General features: G+C 27.1%; 1 pseudogene; it reads left to right on the top strand.

The window, feature by feature from the left end:
• The first annotated feature begins 3,669 nt into the window (after positions 1-3,669).
• LOC149515285 (uncharacterized) lies at positions 3,670-14,089 on the top strand (annotated as a pseudogene).
• Positions 14,090-18,321: the final 4,232 nt, after the last annotated feature.

The raw sequence follows: 18,321 nt of genomic DNA, 5'->3' as shown, positions 1-18,321 counted from the left end.
TTTTTTCTCAATAAAGGTTTCAAAAAAAGAAACAATAGGAGTGATGATTTCATTATTTTTTGTATTTTTTTTCAAGAAAAGAAATAGAATGAAGGAAAATAGCTTTTTTTTAAGAAAGAAAATAATTAATTTTTATTTTATTTCAACAATGCAAAAATTTTTTTATCTTTAAAAAATATTTTTGAATTTTTTATAATGCAACCTTTTTAAAAAAATTAAAAATACAAAATTTAGAAAAACACAGGAAAACTTTTATTAAATTTAACAACACTATAAAAAAATTCAATTGAAATATTGAAAATTTTTTTTAATTTTAACTTTTTTCTTTTTTTAGAAAAAAAACTAAAAGAAAAACTTATCTTGATCTTTATATTTTGCAAAAAATGAAATAAATGAAAATAACAAATTCATAAATTTTTTTTGTTGTTAAAAATATTAAATCTTTTTTTTCAAATTGAGTGTTTCAATTTCTTTTTCATTTAAGAACATAATAATCTATTTAACATCTTATTAATAGATTTTTTTAGGGGAATTATATTTACACCTATTTTCTACTTTATACACCACATTATTAAATATACTTTAAATTCAAAATTAAATTTTCTATTTCTACTAAATACACCTTACCCCTTAATTTTTATTTTCCCTTTCTACCCATTCATTCATTCATTATCTCTTTTTCCCTTTTCACATTTCAATAAAAAAAAAAAACCCTAAATCTATCAAACTAACCCTAAATCACTTATGCTTTTGAGTTTTCCACTTATTAAAACTAAGATTTCTAGCTTGTTTTGATTGATTTGGTTGAAATGCATGTGAGATAGTTTAGAGTTTTAATAGGATTTAGGTGAAATTAAGTTTCTTGAAAATGAATTTTCGAGAAGTCTTAAGTCTTTCTATAGAAAACAAGAAAATGGATCTTAAGGCTTTTCAAAAATGGATTCAACAAGACTATTTTCAAGAAGTCTTAAAATCTTTTTTTTTTTATTTTTTGTGTAAAGAGGATCGATCCCTTGTGCAAGGAGGATCCCCTATGTACAAATGCAATAAAAAATGTCATCTCAGTGCAAGTGACACCAATAATTTCAAGTAGTGGCTACGATATTTATTCAATTTATAAGTGCAATCCACAATCAGAATTGATGTGAAGGTTTGCAATAACTCTACACCAATAGAATGAGCCCAGAACAAGTCTTTCACACAGTTGCTTAACTCATCAATCCTATGCCACTCTAAGTATTTACAATTAGTTAACTTTTTCATCAGTTGTTGCAATTGTGATTTGTCAACTTTCTTAACATATTTTTATTTTTTATATTCATTGTATATTGTCTTTATAGTATTGATATTCTTCTTATCATGTTATTTTATGATCAACAATATGTTTTTGGGTCTGACCATACTATTTGACATATCAATAGTTAATATCTTTTATTTTTCAGTTAATCGACCCACATATAAATGTCTCTCTAATTGTTATGCTGATAGATGATTGTGAATTTCACATACTATTTTCATTATGAATTCATCATCCATTGCCAACTTAATCTTATGTAACTCAAACGAACAATCACATTTTTTCATTCTTATTCTCTTATGTTTCGTTTCTTCTAAAGTGCCCTTATTCTTTAACTTTCTGTTTTTTTCACTTCATTCATATGTCAATTGTATTCTAAATTTCCTTGAGCCTCCCACCTTAAAGTTTTTTTTTTTTTATCACAATCATGAAACTTTGATATTTTCCAACACTTCAAGCCTATGAAATCAAATCTTCTCTACTACAAAACATCTGCACTTCATTTTTAACTTATTACATCTATACAAACTAATATTATATGTTTCTAGGCCTTCTAATAACACAAAATCTTAAAAACATAATCTTATCTATTCCATAGTAAATAAATCTATATAATCATATCTAGCATCTAAATTGTCTAATGATTAATCCACTCAATTAGTGTAGTTTTCAAATTGATTTACTTGTCACAATATATTAAAAAAATTATTGAAAGAAATATAAAGATTGTAAAAAATTATAATGTATTTTCGAAAATGAATTTTTAAGAATACAATGTCCATTTTTTAGAATTACATTGTATTCTCGAAAATCCATTTTTGAAAATGAAATGTAACAAATTTTTAGAATGGATTTCCAAAATTTTTTCTATATTCTCAAAAATGGATTTTCGAAGACAAAAAAAATCAAACTTGATCAGGTGAGATTTCATTACCTTATTGAGCTCTTCTCCTTCATTGTTGTTTTTCATTTCTGAATCTATTCTTATGTGGTTTGTAGGATTTAACAAAGGTTTCAAAATTTTGGTTTTAGTTTTAAAGATTAAGAGTTTAGTGTATGAGAAAAAGGGATTAAAAAGGGAAAAAAAAAGAAAAAAAAGTTGCATGGGGTGTATGAGAGTTTGATGGTATTTTTGTAATTTATTAAAGGCTAAATTTGGCATTTGGTATTTGGGTATTTTTAGAAGAAAATTTATGAGGTGTATATAAAACATTTTGTAGTGTATTTAAAACACCCCATTTTTTTTAACATTGAGGTAACGGAAGAACTAATTTGTCCAATCAAATTGATAACTTTAGGGCTAGATGCACATTTTTGAAACTAATGCACTTAAGTTGAATTTTGGTTAAACTTAAATGACTTGATGGAAATTATGCTTTCTTTTTTACTAGTTTACCAAATTCTCATGCCTTTTCTTCTAGTTTAATTTAGTTCTCTCTTCTAGATGAAAAATTCTAACCTTTTGTGGTATTTCTTCATTGTTTATTGAACATTAACAAAGGTAATCCTTTCGTGAAATCTTCTTCTTCAATACAGTAATTAAAACTATATGTTCTGATTTCTTAGCCTTCATATTATTATTGTGGTGATTGTTAAATAGTGCAAGAAAAGTTTAAAAGTTTCTTTTTCTGGATCTTATTGAGAATTTTAATTGATTTTATAAGTCTTTGCTGAATTTTGGTAGTGATTAGATATAAGATTTTAAAGCTTTAAAGGATTTTGGGGATACTGACATGATAGTTGCTCATAAATTTGTTAGTGGATTCAATTATTTTCTTAGTTTTTTAGTCAATTTTTTGTTTGGTAAGTAAGAAGTAGAAGAAGCTGCAAAAATTTTAAAAATTAATGGGCTCTTTCTAGTTGTTATGTGTCTATCAGTGGAGATAAAAACTTGGTTTGATTAGCAATTACTAGTTGAATCAAGGTCAGTGAAGTTAGGTTTCTCGTTTATTGAATATTCATGTACTCGATAAAACAGTAACTTTTAAGTTAGTTTTCTTGTGTTTTTCCTGCAAAAAAACAACATATCAAAGGGCTTAGATTATTTGAGTTTAGGAGGTGAGTTTTTATCAGGTTTTAATGGAGGTTTGTTTGACCTTAACTCATCCATTTATAGACAGTAACAGCCCCAGTTGGGTTAACTTTCCATGAAGCCATACAATTATATGGTCTTGATGACTAGCCTTGAAATGAGAACTGTTCAATTAGATCAATGGAGACAAAATGCTCTAACCCTGTCATGAATGCGTTTAATTGGCCACTTGAATAATGCATTTACACGGTTTGAAATTGTATTATTTGTTGATTATTTTATTGAAAATTTGTCGTATTTGTTATGTAGTGAAGGACATTAAAGTAAAAATGGAAAAATAATGAAATGGACGAGTAATGTGGTTAGCTTTATAATAACTATGATTGCTTGTGTGGGTGAAAATGGTATTGAATGTGTAAAAGGGCTTAATAGAAGGTTTGTGATTTTGCAAAAGAAAGGCAAATGGAAAACAGTGTCAAAGATAATGATTAGTAAAAGTTGTCATGTTTTGTCTCAACAATGTGAAGATAAATTTAATGATTTGAACAAGAGATATAAGAATTGAAAGTATTCTAAGAAAAAGAACTACTTGTAAAATGGTTGAAAACCCTTCTTTAACGGACTATATTCTTCACTTCTTCACTAAAGAAAAAGATGATGTAAAGAAAATATTAAGCTATAAACATTTATTTTATCAAGAAGTGTATGCTTACCGTAATGGACAAAAGATACCCAACTACCAAGATCTTGATCTTTAGGATTTTTTATACTTTTTGAAACATGCTTGAAAGACAATAATAGGTTAGATGAGGAAGAAGTTGAGGAAAATGATGACATTGAGGATGCTGCTGAAATGAACAATGAAGATGACAATAATGCTATTTGTGAAGACAAAAGGATTGATCACCTTAACAATATGAAGGAAAAAAATGCATAAAAGGGCCATTTCTAGTCACAATTTGCTAGGTAGGATAGTTTCAAGGTGAAGATGGCTAGAATATTTAAAGATTTGACGAGGTCATCATCAGAGTGAAAGAAGTGGATTAAAAGATAGATGTTGCAACTTCATAAGGATAGAGTGAACATGGAGGCATAAGCTTTTGAGCTTGAAAACAATGTTTTAAATGGCTAAGGTGTTGTAACAAAAAAGATTGAGAACTAGAAAGGTTAAGGTTGGAGAATGTCATAACATTTAGATTTAAGATTAGACACAAAAAATATGAAATCATCACTAATCTTTTTTTTATCTTGGTGTGATTGACCGCTTATGTGAATCTATCATTTTTAAGGTTGTCCTAAGCCTAAACTAAGGATCCCTAAAAAGAATAAATTTTGATCTACATTAACAAAACTAAAATTCAAGTATCGATTACATGTAGGGAATGTTTTATCGCCCAATTACACCCAAAATTGTTTCTATATTAATTATGTTATTTTCCTAAGCCTTTATCAAAGATGGTTTTATATCATGCAAACAAATCAATTCCGATCCCTTTTATTTATTTACAAAATATGGTCATATAAAAATCTATAAAAAATATGCAATCATGCAAATATAAAAATATCATACCAATATATAAATCATACCAAAAATCATGTTAAGATATCATGTAATAGATAAAATTCATACCAAAATTATCATGCAATATCATGCACTAATATAAAATATCATGCAAGAAGTGCAAATATCAACATCATACAATAATAAAATATCATGCGATTAATAAATAATCATGCAACTAATAATTAATTATACAATATTAAATCATGCAAAACAAAATCATACAAATAAATTATTAATCATGCAAATATAATATTAGTCATGCAAATTCATGCAAATAATAAAACTCATCCAAAATATATATTAAAACATTAATTAAATTCATGCAAAAATAAATACTGTGCAAAAAAAAAAAACTAAATAAAAACATCATGAATAATCTTACCAATTTTTTTCTTTTTCATTTCTTCATTCTTTAATTTAATCTCACAATTAAAAGAAATCAAAAACAAAAAATAAAAAAAAATAAAACCTGTACTAAATAACAGTTCCAATCGTGTTTAATGGCATATTGATTGTTGGGTTTAGTTACTACCACTAGTTTCTAAAACACTGTCATTTGAAGCCTTGAATATAACCTAAAAAATCAACTAATTTTCTTCATTCTCCATCATTTTCTTCTCTCTCCACAATGCTTGATCATCTCCATTCTCTCTAAGATTGAAGAACACCATAAAACAAAAATCTTGTTTCCGTTGAAGCCTACCATAGCCTTTACCGATCACTACCATATTAACACTGGATAATCCAAAAACCATTTTGCGAAATCTCCTCTTTGCCTCTTTTTTTTCTAGTTCCTCTTCAAATTTTTGTCAAAAACCTAAAACTCAAGAACAATAGTGACTTAACCTAAAAAATCAGTATCTGATACCACCAAGCCATTGGTTGTTTGTCACCTCTATCTTATTTTTTCTTATCTATTTTAAATAAAAAAAACTCCCAAAAAGACTCAAATCGAAATGCACAAAATAGCCTGGTGACAACTTGTAATTTTTACATTTTGCTTGCGGTGATTATTGTATTGAGTTATGAGTTGTGTTTGTTGGGTTCGGGTACTACATTTGCTGTGATTACTTGATTTTTTGACTTTGGGTTTAATTTTTGGTTGAATTTTCTATATGTTTGGGCTGTTATTTCTAGGAATTAATTTTAGGTTTATTGGGAATTGAAGGTACTTTTTGGGTTAATTTTGGTTATAGGTTTCTTGATTTGGGTATTACTTTGTTGGCTGTTTCTTTTAGGCTTAAATTTTGGATTTTTGTTTTGCCTCTTCTGTTTATTTGGTTGGTGTGTTAAATTTTTGATGGGTCTAAGGCTGTTTTGAATTGCCCTATTTTGCTTGATTATTGAATTTCACTCTACTTAGGATAGCTTTGACTAGGCTTGCTTTGTGATTGTTGAAAACTATTTTTATGCTAAATGATTTTGCTGCTTAATTGCTCCTTGTGTTATGCCAATTGCTTGTTGTTTTCTGCTATGATCAAATTGGGGCTTTTTTAGGGATTGAACCCTTTTCTATTTGAAAATATTCAAGTTATACCGAATCTAGGAAATTTTTTTTAAGATTTGATTTTCTTTAATTTTTCCTTTTTATAGATGAATTGCAGCCCAAGTTTTTCATAATCAGCATTTAATCAATAAATTCAAAATTTGTTATTAAATCTATGATCGAATCAAATCCAAGGTTAATTTGCCAAAACAAATCACATTTTTTTTTTCGTTTTCTAACTTTCCTTTTTTTTCTTAAACAATTGACTTTGACTTAAAAATAAAAATAAAATCAAAATCAAAATCAAAATTAAAATCAAAATTACAATTAAAATTAAAATTAAAATTTTTGGGTTTTTAGTCATTGGGCCCAAAATTCACTTTTGTATTAAGGCTCAATTGCTTAATCATATCAAAATTCGAAACCCAATGAATTTCAAAAAAATTTTTGGACAAAATAGAGAGTCTATAACTATCCCTCTTTGTATATTTTTTATGAGGCAAAAATTGTATAAGGAAAAAAGACATCCATTTTGTTAAAGGCAAAAATTGTATAAAGAAAAAAGACCTCCATTTTGTTGAAATGTAGAAAAAATTTGAAAAAACAAAATTGCAAAAGCTTCCCCACAACAAAGGCTTGAAAATTTTTGAAAAAAAAAAAAAAAAAACTCCTCCATGGAGGCTTTAACTTTTAAAAAATAAAATACTCATTCACTGAGACTCTGACTATTGAAAATAAAGTACTTATCTACCGAGACTTCAACTTTTGAAAAATAAAATACTTCTCTATCAAGCTTTTAACTTTCTACTGGGGCTTTAACTTTTGAAAAATAAAGTACTCCTCCACCGAGGTTTTAACTTTCTACTGGGGCTTTAACTTTTGAAAAATAAAGTACTCCCCCACCAAGGATTCAACTTTTGAAAAATAAAGTACTCCCCCACCAAAACTCTAAACTTTTGAAAAATAAAGTGTTTTTTATCGAGACTCCAACTTTTAAAAAATAAAATACTTTTCCACTGAGGTTTCAACTTTTGAAAAATAAAGTACTCCTTTACTGAGGCTTCAACTTTTAAAAAATAAAATGGATATATGATATTTTCAAGGTCATGCCTTAAGGTTTTATATATTTTCAAGATCATGCCTTAAGGTCTTATAAATTATTCTTACCTTTGAAATGCTCATTCTTAACAAAGGTATTGAAACTTTAAAAATTCTTACCTTGAAGTGATTTTTTTCATTTCAACTAGATCATTGATGTCTTTTCTCAAAATCATCTCAACATCTACTTTCTCCAAACATATGTAATGATTGCATGCAATGTATGAAAAGATTTTCCAAAATTCTAATTTCAGTTTCAAACTTCAAACTTTGATTGTTCTTATTCTTCAATCATGCACAATGAATGCAATGTTTTTAATGGATGCAATGAATGTTATACATGAAATGCAAAAGCCAATGTCATGTACCTTTAATTGTGGTAAATGGTTTTTAAGACTTTTCTTCATGTTTTTTCCCCTTTTCACCTTTCCATCATGTTTTTCTTAAGCTTTTTTAGAACTAGCTGGCAAATGTATGTATCGATTTGTGACCCAAAATTTCCTATCACTAATTTCACCATTTGATCTTAACATTTGAAATTTTTTTTCATTTATAAACCACAAGGATCAACATCCTTTTAAACTTTTTTCATTTTCGATTTGCCCTTGTCATTTTTAACTTTTTCAAAAAAATGCAAAATCTTTCATATCAATCGTTTATTCATTCATCATCATCCCAATTCGATGAAAAGTGCAATCCATAACATTTCCTTAATTCATCGTGGGAAGAAAAAAAATAAATGATGAAGAATCTCATAGGAACCTTATTAAAGTTATTTTCTTAAGTTTTCATTTTTACTTAAATCCCCCTTTTAAGTTTTTAGTTTAAATCTTCATTTTTCTTCCCTTTTATTTTTTATTATTTTTTCACTTTTTTTTGCTTCTTTTCCATATATTTTTCATTTTATTTGCTTTCCTCTTAATCAATCAATAACATTTCGATCAAAATTTCAAACAATCTTAGTTCAATTCATGATTCTCCAATTCAAGTATTTCTATTTGATCAAAATAGACTTTTAAAAAAGTAATGTAAGCTAAAATGGGGGTTATGAAAAAAATTGATAAAATAGGCCTAAAATGTATTTGAAGGTTTACAAACCAAATGATCATTTCTCATTGTATGGAACACATTGGCCTTTTGCTCCATTCTTCATCAATTATCTCTTGTTCTTTTCTTTTCCTTTATTTTCTTCACACATTTTTCCTTTTGATTTTTGATTTTGCATTTTTCATTATTTTTCAAGAAAGATCTAAATACAAAAGAGTTTTGCTCATAAAGTCATTAGAGCTTTTACTTTTCTTTTTTGTAAACAATCATTTTTCAAACATTGCCTCCTAATGTGGAGGGTGATCCTTAGTTAGGATTCTTTGAAAGAATTTTCAATAAGCTCAAATGGGGTAGCAAATGAATAATTTTACTCATTGTGGGAAAGGTGGATAAAGGATGGCCATGTCTCATTTTAAACATGAATGCTTTCAATGAATAACATTTATTGGCTAAGAGCAAACTTATGAATAGACTATCATAAAAATCATATACTGCATTACTTTCATGAGTGAAATTCATTGTCAGATTTGATTCATTTCATATAATTTATCTTCTTTTGCTTTAGTAATCCCAATAGATTAAAAGTATTAACTTATCATTCTTACCAACATGAATGATGCTTTCAAAATTGAATATTGAATTATTGTAATGATTGTCTAAATATTCATTATTTAGAACATGAGAGTGGGTGAAATATAAAAGACATATATAAAGGCAATAGAATAAAAGAGGAAATGTAATAAAAATGTATTTGTCATTTTATTGAAACAATGAAAGATAAATAAAAGACTAACATAAAAGACTCTCAAATGTTCATGAAATTTATTGTCTAAAGTTCCTAAAGTGACAAGTATTGATAAAAACTTTCTTAAAATTATGTCCTAGTGTGGTCGGATAAAGGGTCTTTAATAATGTCCAACCCATTTAGCTTATCGAAACTTGCCACTTCTATATTAATCAAACTTTGCACCTTATGCTTGAAATCAAGACAACTTCTTATAGATTGGCCAACATTACCATAATGATAATCACATGCGGCTTAGCATCATACCATCTAGGATAAAATAACTTTAGAAGCTCCAGCTAAATAGGTGTTACCAGATGATTTTTAACAAGCTTTGAGAATACCTTAATGTATGATATGGGGATAGGATCAATAAAAACTTTTATAGATTTTCATTATTTCATAAGTTCTATAGTCAAGGTGATTTTTAACAAGCTTTGAGAATACCTCAATGTATAACATGGGGATAGGATTGATAAAAGCTTTTACAAATTTCCATTATTTCATAACTTCTTATAGAATAGCCCACATTACCATTATGATAATTACATGTGGTATTGGCATCATACCATCTGGGATAAAGTGGCTTTAGAAGCTCTAGCTAAACAGGTGTTACCAAGTGATTTTTAATAAGCTTTGAGAATACCTCAATGTATGACATAAGGATAAGATCAATAAAAGTTTTTATAGATTTGCATTATTTCATAAGTTCTATAATCTAGGTGCCATTATCGATGAAATCTTTGATCTTCTCCTTTAGTTACCTATATCTTTTAGTTAAGTCTAATTGCTCCTATATGTTAATCACATCTACCATTCAAATCATAGTTCATTACTAATTGATTTGGAGTTGTTTTCAAAGGTTTAGGAGTGAGGAACTGGCGCTTTATTAATAAAGGCAAAGAGTCAGGAATTGGAATTAGAATTTTTGTTTGATTATTCTTTAATTTTTTTTTATTGCTTACTAGTTAGGTAAAAAATTGAAGGGCAATTATTTTGGAGATAGGTATTTGCAAAAAAGCCTAACTGCTTTGTAAGTCGATAAGGATAAGGATTTTGAAAAAGGTTGTTTATAGAAGGGTAGTAAGGTGAGTACATTGGATAAGGTTGATATGGGATGAAGCCTCCAGTAAATGGCATTTAATGTTAGACCTTTTCAGATGCTTGTGTTGAATGTAGGCCAAAAAAAAAAAAAAACCCTAATGGATCAGTTTCATTTTGGATCACCATCTCTTCTACCATTTTTTTCCCTTGTTCATGTTTTTCAACAACTCAGCAATAGTCTCTAATTGTCAATTCAATTCTTCTTGTGCCTTTTTCACCTTTTGAATGCAAAGAGCTAGTTTTTCTTCCATGATCCTTATTTGGTATCTAGTGTTGTAGAATCTTAAACAGTTTAAAGATTAAGCTATCCTTGAACCATGATTTATCATAATTATGGTGCATATTTAAAAAAACGTTTATGAAACCATCATATCTTTAAACTACATATGAGAATGAATGAATGCCTGAATAAAATAAAGAAGACTTACCACATAACAATTGTTAATAGAAAAATCTTTATTAAAGATTATATCCACAAAAAAATCTAAAGTTTAGTGTGGAAAGAAATTCTTTTCATGCCAATTGGGGACTTTGCTAGGCTTTTCATGAATGCAGTTAAAATTATTTTTATTAAAATTGTTTTGTGAAAATAACTCATTATGATAAATCTAATGATGTATATAAGCAAATATAGTAGAAGAAAAGGGTTAGCAAACATAATATATACAAAGAACAAAATACAATTTAACAAGCAGAATAATAAATGTCCCATCATGTGTCATATTTAGGATTTTCTAACAAAAAGGAGGGCATGGCTTTAATTTAGATTTGGATCTTTAAGCTTTATTTACATGTTGTGTTTAAATATTTGATCATTTAAAGGCTCTAAAATTATTTTTTACATCATCATTTATTATAAACTAATAAGGTACCTCAATCATTGTCCACCATTATAGGCTCAAACTAAGGGTTCAATTTAAGTGAAAGTTTTTGCTAGCTTATACGAAAATTATTACCTAATGAGAGTGTAGGTAATTGCTTCCTCTTAAGAAAAGTCAAAGCTCAGGTTTAGAGCTTATGCATGAATGTATATGGTGAGTGTAAAAAAAATGCTAAATAATCAAAAAATTGGTGCACATAAAATTAAAATTTGCAAAATAGAAAATAAGAAATCATGAATAAATAAGTTAATCCACATGAAAATAATAAATAATTACATAATAAAAACTATTGAAACAAGGCTTAAGATAACACATAACTAACTAATGACTTAACTCTCTAAAATCTCCAATGGAGTCACTAAATTGTTATAATGTTTAGGTTTAAAAACTTACTCATTAGACACAAAAAATATAGAATCACCACCAATCTTTTTTATTTAGGTGTGATTGGCCATTTATGTGAATCTATCCTTTTTAATATTGTCATAAGCCTTAATTAAAGATCCCTAAAAAGAATAAATTCTAGTATACATCAACAAAACTAAGATTTCGGGACTCGTTTACATGCGAGGAAGGTTTTAACACCTTATTATGCCTAAAATTGGTACCACATTAATTATGTTATCTTACTTGAGTCTTGATCAAAATGGTTTTATATCATGCAAACAAATCAATTATAATCCTTTTTATTTATTTACAAAATATGGTCATACAAAAAATCTATAAAAAATCATGCAAATATAAAAAATATCATACCAATATATAAATCATACCAAAAATCATGCAAGGATATCATACAATAGATAAGTTCATACTAAAATTATCATGAAATATCATGTAATAATATAAAATATCATGCCATAAGTGCAAATATCAACATCATGTAATAATAAAATATCATGTGATTAATAAATAATCATGCAAATAATAATTAATTATGCAATTAAATTATGCAATATTAAATCATGCAAAAATTAAATCATGCCAAAAGGAATCAATCATACAAATATAATATTAGTTATGCAGATTCATGCAAATAATCAAACTTATGCAAAATATATATTAAAACATGCAATTAATTAAATTCATGCAAAATAAATATCATGTAAAAAAATAAATGAAAACATCATAAATAATCTTACCAATTTTTTTCTACTTCTTTTCTTCATTCTTTAATTTAATCTCATAATTAAAAAATAAAAATAAAAAATAAAAAAAGTCAAACCTGCACTAAAGAAAAAGTCCAATCGGGCATAATGGCACTCAATTGTTGGGTTTAGTTGATGCCTTGGTTTCCAAAATACTACTATTTGAAGTTTTGAATATAAGCTAAAAAATCAACTCATTTCCTTCATTCTCTAACCTCTGCTTCTCTCTCCACAATGCCTAATCCTTTACCTTCTTTCTAGGATTTAAAAACATCATAAAAAAAATACAATTTTTGTTGAAGCTCACTGCAGCCTCTGTCGATCACTGCCATAATCAATGTTAGAGAACCAAAAAACCTCTTTATAGAATCTCCTCATTGCCTATTTCTTATCTAGCTTTTCTTCAAATTGTCTTCAAAAACCTAAAACTCAATAACATCAGTGACCTAACCTAAAAAATTGGCATCTGCTACCACCAAGTAGTCGTTTGTTCATCACCTCTTTCCTATTTTTCCTTCTCTATTTTAAAACGCAAAAACTCCCAAAAAGACTCAAATCGAAACCCACTGAAAAGCTTGGTGAAAACTTGTAATTTTTAATTTTTACTTGTGGTGATTGTTGTATTGAGTTATGAGTTATGTTTGTCAGGTTTATGTTTTGCATTTGCTGTGATTACTTGATTTTTTGACATTGGGTTCAATTTTTTGTTGAATTTTCTATATATTTAGGTTGTTGTTTCTAGAAATTGATTTTGGGTTTACTAAGAATTGAAGGTACTTTTTGGGTTAATTTTAGATATAACTTTCTTGATCTAGGTATTGCTTTGTTGGTTGCTTCTTTTAGGCTTAAATTCTGGATTTTTGTTTTGCCTTTATTGTTTGTTTACTTGGTGTTTTAAATTTTCGATGGGTTTGAGGCTATGTTGAATTGCCTTGTTTTGCTTGATTGTTGAATTTTGCTCTGTTTAGGATGGCTTTGACTGGGCTTGCTTTGTGATTGTTGATAACTATTTTTGTGCTGAATGATCTTTGTGCTTGATTACTCTTTGTGTTATGTCGATTACTTGTTGTCCTTGCTATGATCATATTAGGGCTTTTTATAGGGTTGAACCCCTTTTTATTTGGGAATATTCAAGTTCTACTGAAGCTGGGAAAAGTTTCTTAAGATTTGATTTTCTTTGATTTTTTCCTTTTTTTTAGATGAATTGTAGCCCTTGTTTTCCATAATTAGCATTTAACCACTAAATTCAAAATCTGTTATTAAATCTAGGATTGAATCGGATCCAAGAGTAATTTGCCAAAACAAATTACACTTTTGTTTTTGTTTTTTTACTTTCCTTTTTTTCTTAAACAATTGACTTTGACTTAAAAATTAAAATTAAAGTTAAAATTAAAATTTTGGGCTTTTAATCCTTGAGCCCAATTTTTGTATTAAAGTTTAATTGCATAATTAGATCAAAATTTGAAGCCCAATGAATTTGAAAAAAATCATCGAACAAAATGAAGTGTCTATAAAGAATGAAAGGACGAGGCTTGAAAATGAGTAGAGTATATTGCAATTGAGGCAAAAGAATTGGAAACAAGTTACAAGAGCAAAGGGGTATAATGCATCCTTAAACCTTAATTCATTTGGCATTAACAAACTATAAGGCAAATATTAGATTGATATGAGCAAGCACCAATAACTCATGCAAGAAATTGGTAGTGAACTGTTGTGTTTATATCACAGTTAAATCCATTTGGCAATAAGATTTATATAGCTAAAGCATACAAGGCAAGTTCACTCTTTTTGCAATGTTAATAGTAAATAGTACACTAATCTTGAGAGGTGATATAGCTTAAGATTAAATTATTAACAAATTTTCCCTTCTCATTTTGTAAACAAACTTGATATTTTCCATTATGAACTTCTATACAAATATAAGCCAAAATAACTCTCATAGCTATCCTTGTTGAAAAGGATTTTTAATGTCATTTCCCTTCATGTGCACATTGTCCTTAGAATCCAAGGTTATAGATTATATGATCTATCCAGTGACAATCAAGCATGATTTTTGCAGTTAAAAGGACAATAATAATTTAGCTAGGTAAAAAGAAAACACAACATGCCTCGATATTTGCCTTAGTACATACATTTGTACTTGCCTCAATTAATTCTTTTCTAGTTACCTTTTTTTTATGTTGTGTTGGTTCCTATTATTTCCTATGTAATAATTGTGTACACTATATTGTTTTACCTTTTCATTTGCATTAAAATGCTTTAGAAAATGTTTGCATGGCATGTCAAACTTGTTTGTGTATTTATGGGACGAGTTGTCTCTTGCACATGCATGCTCGTACTGTAATGATGGTTATGCCCTCGACCAAGTATTGTTGAAGATGGTGACACTAAAATCCAAATGTTAAGATTGTGTTTGTTGTTCATGTTTATACTAGAAGTGTTACACTCGCTTGCTCGAGCAATACCATGATAATTTGCTTACCCTCGAACCTCAACTTTTTTTCCCTCTCTCTTAAAAATTAATTTATTTATGTTTTATTATATTACACTACTTTAATTAACCAAGTTGTATGATAATTTGCACGTGTCAAAAGTATCTCATGCAACCCATAAATTAAAGTTTAGATGCTTGAATCAGGTGAGGTGTGTCCTCCATTCATAATTTCATAATGGTGGTGCTCATGTAGATTCCAAATTGTCTGAGATATGTTTTGAACAAATGAAGAAAAATGGAGGCAAGGCAAACAGTTGACAAAAGAAAAAAGAGGAAAGTGAGCTATTTTCTTCCTTTTGTATTTTTTGTATTTGGTATGTAAAATGTAAACCAAAGGAAAAAAAAAATTAGGGGTAAAATTATTAAAAAAATTATTAATTTAAGTTAAATGAATGTTTTTGTCTCGTTTTTCAAAGTATTGGATTTAAAGAAAGCTAAAATGTGTAAATTTATTCATTTTTTCTCTTTTTTTTTTATTTCTTTCCTATTAAATAAAGAAAATGAGGAAAAGAAAGTAATTTGTTTTTTAACCTTTCTCTTTTCTCTCTCTTACCAAATATTAGAGATGTAAATGAATAAAGCTTTCAATGAATTATTTGTGAAAATATTTTATTTTTGTTTTTTTATATTTATTTATTAAGTTTAACAAATGATTTTAAACAATAATTTTTACGTTTGTTTATTAAATGAACCGAACACGAACATAAATCTATTTGATTCATTTATTTTTGCGAACAAACTCGTTCAAGATTCGTTTAAAACTTATTTGTTTATTGTTTGTTTATTATTCGTTTATAATAATAATAACAACATTATATTTTTATCATTTACCCTAATCCTATATTATGATTTGTTTATGTTCGTTTAAGGTTTATTTGTTTAAATTTATTTAATTATGATTTGTTTATTTTTTATGAACATGTTCATTTATATATGTTCGTAAATATATTTGTTTAATATTTATGAATGAATTCTTTAACTTAATTAAACCAAACATGAACTGAATGCGAACATTCTATCATTTAAATGAATCGAATTCAAATATAAAAAGCAATTTGTTTACTGAATATAAATTAAACTTGAGTACCTCTACAAATAAACAAATAAATTACAAATATATGTTTATTTATTCATGTTCAATTCATTTATAATCCTATCAAATACAATATAAAATTGAATTTTATTTGAAAGCCCTTAATAAGCAACATCTCTTAATTATTTCTCATAAACAAAAGACTAATGACATTGAAACCATTTCTAATATACAAAAGACTAAGGACAATAAAACCAGACATGATGAAAGATCAAATATAATAAAAAACTGTTTTTGTTCTTTTTTCTTATGCTTGGGTATTATACATGGTTGGTATGCAGTTTCTTGTAATTAGGCTACCACGTGAATGATTGTCATTTGTCACCAATCTTCTTTTGAGTTGGCAAACTATGATGCAAGCTATATAGTATTTGTTAAGAACAATTACTATATGTTATCAATTGCAAAGAAAAAAAAGTCACATCTTCCATGAATCATGTATTAATAATCCCTACTTATTAGCTAAAAGACACTAATTAAAGAAGAATCATGCATAATTGAATTCAAACTCTTAACGGCTTTCATGCCGTTTGCTTCAGGGTTTTCTCATGAAATTAAGGAGCAAATCTACTAAGTTTTTGTTGACGATGTTTAGGGTAGAGATGAACTGGATGATGAGTTAGTGGGTAAGTCAGAAGTGTTTCGAATTTATAGTAAAGAAAATACAATGAAGGGTACCAAATTTGATTTTCGAAACACATTCTATCACTCAAGTTAATAAAATATATGATATTAGGGTTAAAAAGGAAAAAGATGAGTTGCAGAGATTATTAAGGAAACTTAAAGATGAAAGGTTCAAAGTCATGTGATTGAACCTCTTTTTACTTTATATAAAACGTGAGACAATGACATAATATGAATAAGTGATAACTGATGAAAAATTTATGTAAAACTTAAAATTTTTTTTTATGTAAACTATATTTAATAATTTTAGACAAATGAATTATGATGAGATGACATACTAATAAAACGTTAATAGATGTAATGAGACGAACCATCTTCAATGGACGAGGAAGTCCTGATATGTTAACAACTATGGGCCAAGTTTATATGAGGAGTGAGAAACCCAAATATCTATCTTCCCTTGTAACAACGTAAAAGTCAAACATATGACGTTGTGACAAGCATAGAGATTAACTTTATTGAACACTTCTCTATTCTCGTTGCCAATTATAAAAAAAAAATTGTTGAAACAAACATTTGAAAAAAATGTCGCAAAAAAAAATTAGAAAAATTGAAGGACCAATAAGAAAAACGTTGGATAAACTTGTAATGATTTTAGAAAGATTAACGTGTCTGTAAAAAAATAAAAAAGGCATGTGTAGATGTTACATAATAACATTTTCCGTGTTTGTCATTCATTTACTTGTTTGTCATTAATCCGAGAATATGCAATTAATCATCCAAACACTTCCTCATTGGATGGAGGCTTCTCAACTTAGATACTAATCTAAATAAACAAAAATGGTACCATATGCTTTTTAGAGCTATTCGTGGATTTAACAGAATTATATCAAGTTCAATTGATAAATTTTAAATATCAAGTTTGAATTTAGTCTGAATCTAACTATTTAAATATGTTTAAATTTAAAATATTTTAATATTTCAAAAATTAAAATCAAATAATAAATATTTTTGTTCATAAAATAACATTTTGGGGAATGCTTGAATTTAAAAAAATTTTAACGAAAACTCTATTCAACTCGAATTAGACAATGATTTAATAAGTTGCTTGATTCATAGATAGGTACTTTAATATACTTTTTGTTTCTTTAAGATGACATTTATAAAAAATTTTGCGATTAGGACATTATTATCTCATAGCTTATTAAATGAAAAAATATTTTTTAAAAATAATAACATCTTAAAATATTAACCAATGTTTCCAGAAGCATAAAAAAAAAAAAAAAAGGCACCAATCTTTGACAAATTTTTTAAGTAGAAACGTTGACAACACTAGTTTTAAACCATAAATTATAGTTATAAAATTGAACTCTCTAAAATAAAAGAATGATAAAATGTCAATTGGATAATTATAGGCCAAAAAGAGGTGTTTTGAAAGTTATAACATTCGCATTTCAAACCCATTCGATGGGGAAAGAATAAAGTAAATTTTTTAAAGTGAAAGTTATGAATTTTTTTTATTAAAAATAATTTAATAGAAGTTAAAATAATAATTAAAATTGATAGATTAAAAATTTTTGATATATAAATCAAGCATAAATTTTAAAAAAATTGATATCATTTTTAAATAAAAATTATAATAAAATTTTTACTATTAAATAAATATTTA

The sequence above is a fragment of the Durio zibethinus genome, chromosome 13 (genome assembly GCF_047325235.1).
Source record: "Durio zibethinus cultivar Kanyao isolate XHJ-2024 chromosome 13, ASM4732523v1, whole genome shotgun sequence".
In the NCBI taxonomy this organism is placed as follows: Eukaryota; Viridiplantae; Streptophyta; class Magnoliopsida; order Malvales; family Malvaceae; genus Durio; species Durio zibethinus.
Note: the sequence above shows the minus strand (reverse complement) of the source record. Positions and strands in the feature narration are given on the sequence as shown.